The sequence below is a fragment of the Chanodichthys erythropterus genome, chromosome 17 (genome assembly GCF_024489055.1).
Source record: "Chanodichthys erythropterus isolate Z2021 chromosome 17, ASM2448905v1, whole genome shotgun sequence".
In the NCBI taxonomy this organism is placed as follows: Eukaryota; Metazoa; Chordata; class Actinopteri; order Cypriniformes; family Xenocyprididae; genus Chanodichthys; species Chanodichthys erythropterus.
Window position 1 is genome coordinate 32,229,659 of NC_090237.1, and position 6,000 is coordinate 32,235,658.

Here is a 6,000-nt window from a genome sequence, read left to right on the forward strand (position 1 = left end):
TTCCCATAACGCTCATAACTGGAACTGAGAAAAATGCCTGCTTCGTGTGCTGTTTGGGGCTGTACAAATCGCTGCACAACTGAAAACCGGTCTCAGGGAATAACCTTTCACAGGTAAGACTTAACATTTGTTTCTGGTTGTATTTTCATTATATAATTGATAGTAGCTGGCCACCGGAGTCAGTCAGACTAAAATAGCTAGCGTTGTCACTAGTTAGCTGTGAAAGTTGAGACGTGAGTGTACATGATTTCTAATATAGTTTTAGCTTATGTTATTTTATAAACTAAAGTTTAAATATGCATCTCTATTTTATTAAAACCGACTTTTATGACAAGTACTCGTTACGGCTAGGTGACTGATATTTTGTTAATCTTAATCTAACCCTTAGGTTAGTTAGCTTTTCACACATTTAAGGTTTCACAAAGACAACGAGTTGAGAAGTAGCTAGAAGGGAAGTTTACCGACTCATCTACATTATTTAAAAGTTTGCCATTAAATGGTGATTTGTTTATATTTTTATTTCTTTTTCAGCCCATTGCAACCAGGGCTATAGCCTCAAGGAAAGCTGAGGAGAGCCTGTCAGTGGACTGTTCTCACCATTTCCAAGAGACTGATGGAAAATATATAGCCTTTTGTTGTTATTATTATTATTATTATTATTATTATTATTATACCAATACTATATTATTATTATTGTAGTCACTATTTAATTTACTATTTTTATTATTGTCTATATTATTCTGCAATTGATATTACATTGTATTTGCGATTATTATTATTATACCACTATTATTATCAATCTATTATAGTTATGATGTTATTATTGTCTATATTCTGTAAATGATACTACATATTCTATTGCTATTATTATAGTATTATTATACTATATGCTATTATCAATATATTATTATATTATATTATTGTACTTATACTATTTTATAAATGTTCTATTCATTACTATTTTATTTGCTGTATACTGTTTGTTTATTGACAATATTATATACTACATAAACTACTTCTTATTGTGTATAACAAACTATTTACTATTCTCAATTTCTTTATTTGCATTGCACTGTAGTTGTACCATCATATGTATTACCATAAAGGATCCATCAGTTATCTTTGTTGTTGTATGTTTTTGGAGTATCTTTCTGTAAATATCTGTATCATTTTAGTGCTATAAAATACAGAAAGCAGCCAGTGTGATTTGTATTTGATGATTTGTTTAATTTTATCAATGGTGGTCAATTCTAAGCTCAAAAAAAGCTAAAATTGCGTTAAAGACAGAAAATCCCTTTTTTACAATAAGAAAACTTATAATTTAATTTTCACATTAAATTAAATAATCTCAGTATGGGCGTTTTCACAATTCTTATGCAAGAATAAAGCAGTCAAATACATGACAAGCCTGAGCTTTTTCTTAATTAAAAAAAATTAAAATTAAAATAAATATTTTATATGTCTAACTATAGAGATCTTAAGTAACTAGAACTTTTTGTACACCACGTACATTATAAACCACTGAAATTGGTTGATAAATGTAAACGTTATTTTCGTTTTTATCCAGAAAAACCGCAGCTCGTCCGTTTACTTGTGTTTGTTAACAGCGCAGTCTTGCCCCGCACAATATGGCGGACTCGTTGACGTATCGCAGCAACAGTCCAAAGCGGCCAATAGGGCGTCTAGTGTTTATTATATGTCTATGGGCGTTCCAGCCAGTGAGTCCATTCCAGAGGCCGCTCCAGCCAGTGAGTCCACTCCAGAGCAGCCTGCTCTCCTGGTCAGTCCTGTCTTGGCCCAGAGGGCTGTGCTCACTTTTTATGTTTTGGCTGTCCTGCGTGCGTTGAGGATAAACTCGAGCTATATGGACTTTGGAGCAGTCTGCCAGCCCGAGCAGCCCGCTGTCGTCCCAGAGCAGCCCGAGCCTGCTGCCGTTCTAGAACAGCCTGTGCCCATCCCAGAGCTGCCCGCTCTCCCTGACACGGCCACGGAGGCCGTCACCGAGCTGCCCGCTCTCCCTGACACGGCCACGGAGGCCGTCACCGAGCTGCCCGCTCTCACTGACACGGCCACGGAGCACCCTTGGTCGGCCCTGCCACCACCGCTCAGGCCATCTGCCCTGCAGGCGCCACCCGAGCTCCTTGCCCATGAACCCGCCAATGACTCCGTTGATTTCCCCAAGAACTTTTTGGGGGGGGCAGTATACCTAGGGGTGGGGAGCTTGTGGGAGGTGACCCTGCTCGGCCACTGCCGTCATCGGCCTTTGAACTATTCTGGCCATTTATGGACCCTGACCCGCCGTGGTTACCCAAGCCGCCTGACCTGCCGTGGTTACCCAAGCCGCCTGACCTGCCGTGGTTACCCAAGCCGCCTAACCTGCTGTGGTTACCCAAGCCGCCTGACCTGCCGTGGTTACCCAAGCCGCCTGACCTGCCGTGGCTACCCAGGCCGCCTGACCTGCCGTGGCTACCCAGGCCGCCTTACCTGCCGTGGCCGCTCGAGCCATCTGACCCGCCGTGGCTTTCCGACACTCCGGACTCGCCATGGTTGCCAGAGTTCCTGGACCTGCATTGGGGACCCCGTTCCTGTCTGCATGCAGGTCTCCAATGCACCCACCCTCCCTCCCTAGCTGTTCCTTTTACGCCGCGAGGACGCGCCTTCCGGGAGGGGGGCGTTATGTCACGATCACCGTCAGTTCCTGTCACTTCCTGGACTACATTCCCCATAATCCTCTCTGCCAATCACCTGCACTCACTCCACCAATCACTACACTAATCACCACACCCAGCTGCCATGCATTACCTGGACTATAAAAGACTCACACACTCATAACCTGATCGCGAAGTCTTGTTGTCACTTGTGTCACATTTCTGAGCGTTTCCTAGTATCCTGTTTGCCTGTCTGTGATTGATTTTGCCTGATTCCTGTTTTACGACCCATTGCTGCCTGCCTCGATCCTTGCCTGTACCCTGACTACGACTCTGCCTGTTCCTTATTGCTCCTGTTTGTTCCTGTTTGACCCTGCCTGTACGACCACGCTCACTTCTAATAAAACGCTGCAGTTGGATCTTACTCTGAGTCCTGCCTTCGTTACAGCTATTTTCATTTTTAAACACTTGAAGTCTGTATAATTCATAAACACAACTTCATTCAGCCACGGAGCATATCAAACTCGTTCAGAATCAAATGTAAACATTCAAATAAATGCCATACTTACGCGATTAGACATGCTGCATGACGAACACTTTGTAAAGATCCATTTTGAGGGTTATATTAGCTGTGTGAACTTTATGCTGTTTAAGGCAAGCGCGAGCTCTGTGGGCGGGGAGCGTGAGGAATTAAAGGGGACGCAGCATGAATCGGTGCATAGTTAATGATGCCCCAAAATAGGCAGTTAAAAAAATGAATAAAAAAAAAAATCTATGGGGTATTTTGAGCTGAAACTTCACAGACACATTCAGGGGACACCTTAGACTTATATTACATCTTTTAAAAAAAAACGTTCGATGGCACCTTTAAAGGGGTCATGAATTGAGAAATCTAATTTTCCTTTATCTTTTGACATTCAGAGGTCATTGTACTAAAAAAATATCCTGTAAGTTTCAGAACTTCCTGATTAATACAAAAACAACTTTTATTGAAACCAAGCTCCCAAAATGACTCATTTCAGGTTTTGTCTCAGTATGACATCATAGTGTGACGAAAGACCGCCTCGGCAGAAGATCAACACCTACTTCTACATCATTGCTTCTTTAGCCCACTGATTCGTGCATGTCATATAGTAGTAAATACGAGACAAACATAGGATTATTCCAGAAACAAAACCATAGAGATGCCTCTGAAGATTACAAGACGTTTTGAGGTGCCAAGTTGTGGACAAACATTGCATTCTCATCCTTGTGATCCTAACATTAAGAAAGTATGGATGAACTTTATTTTTAACTAAGTTCCAGTCAGATTGCGTCACTTCATTTTACTGTGGATTCATTTTTAAACAAGACAGTTAGTTTATTTCAGAGACTGAAATAAAAGATGCTGCAGTGCCGACTATATTGAATTCAACAGTAATATTGCAACACACAAGTGTGAGCAACAATGTTTTTACCATGTGTCACTATTGCTAGTCTGTTACATAGTTCGATATGTACTCACTTTACTTTCATGATGAAAAATGAATATAAGAGCGACAGTGTGACAAACGATGGTACATTTATTCAAAATTTGTTTACATGAAACACAGTAAGTTTATCAGCTGTAACTGTGGTAACTCCAAGTAGGCTACTTAAACTTCACTTTTAAAAATAACACTTCTAAAAGGGTTTTTTTGCAGTGATGCCGTAAAGGAACCATTTTTGGTTCCCCAAAAAAACCTTTCAGTAAACAGTTCTTAAAAGAACCACTTTTTTTTATTGTGATACATTTTTATAATAATCTACTATATTTCTACTTTAAAGATCATTCCATGGATTCCATGGGTTAAAGGTTCTTCATGGATCCACAGAAGCCCATTAAGAGCTAAATGGCATCTTATGAAGTTAAAATGACCTTCAATGGGAACAAAAGGTTCTTCAAGCTGTAAAACCCTTGCTTTTTAGGAGTGTCTGCATAATATGATTCGCATCAGATTGAATTCCTGTTTCTCCAATAGCACTTGTTTTGTCTTTTGTGGAAGTAATAATAAAAAATCTTTCAAGAGGCCCACAGCTCAAGATTAATTGTCTTGCTTTGATTAATTACATATCATTTCCCATAGGACGGATTGTTCTCCACTGTTTTGCTATTTCTGCACTCTGTCAACTTCCCTTTCTTGGTTCAAAATGCAACAGCAATGAAATTCAGCAGCACTTTAGGCATTTTTTGGGAAAGAAAGTTTACATTTCAGTAGGTTGTAATTTCCATCCATTAATGTTTAGGTTTGAAACCCTTGTTTAAAGACTCAAATATCATAGCAGACTGTCTGTTCTTTGTGGGAAAAAAGTGCCAGCAGAATCTCAGACAGGTTATATTTGGCTATAGCCTACTGGACTATACAGTCAGACTCAGATTATGTTTTGCGTTTTAATTTATTTATTAACCCAATTAGTTGCCTGCTAGTGCCAGCATTTTTGATAATATATTTACAAAACTTTTTATGGCCCCCAGAGTATTTTATTGAATGAAAATGTAAACAGTCAATGTATCTGAATTAAAACAGAGCCTGTTCTTACTTTTGAAAAAAAAAAAAAGAAAAGAAAAAAAACTAGCTTCATTCATTATTATTCTTTTTATCAATACTTGAATGTGAGTAAGTTTCATTAAAAAGCACTTTTTGGACAAAAAGTATAGAAAATTGTGTTTTTGTCAATGACTGTCGGGATCGGATTAGGAACGAATATCAAAACATAGACTGAATAGACATCAACAAAGCTTCACAGTCCTCTTCCTGGGTCAACAGTACATTCGATAACATTACACAGTTTTGATTTATATGCTGTTGAATAGTTAATGATCACGCTTAAGGCCGGAACACACCAAGCCGAGGCCAACGAACTAGTGCAACGAAAGCAGACAGCGGGGTTGGCTCACATCAGCAGCGTCTGGGTCCAAAGTTGCCCTGACACACCAAACCGACGCTTGACAGCCGATGGCCAAGTAGCACGTCCGTTCTGTGCCTGTGTAAGATGAACTGCCTTTCCGTACCAGCAGGTGGCAGTAGCTGAACAGCCAATCAGAATGACCAGATGGCCCGACTGTCCGACACCGATTCAACAAGCCAACGAGGACCAACTTCAACGGTGCGGAACACACTGAGAAAACTTAGTCGGCCGTCGAAAAAAAACTACCCGACGTCCGACCATCGGCTTGGTGTGTTCCTGCCTTTACATGCACACAAGAAACTACCTGCTCCTTCTGGTTTACACAGATCTTCTACTTCGCTTGATTTGGATCCAGAGATTCTGTACTATTTCAAAAGATCCATAACAGTGCAACTACCGTATAACAGTGAAAACACGGATTGCC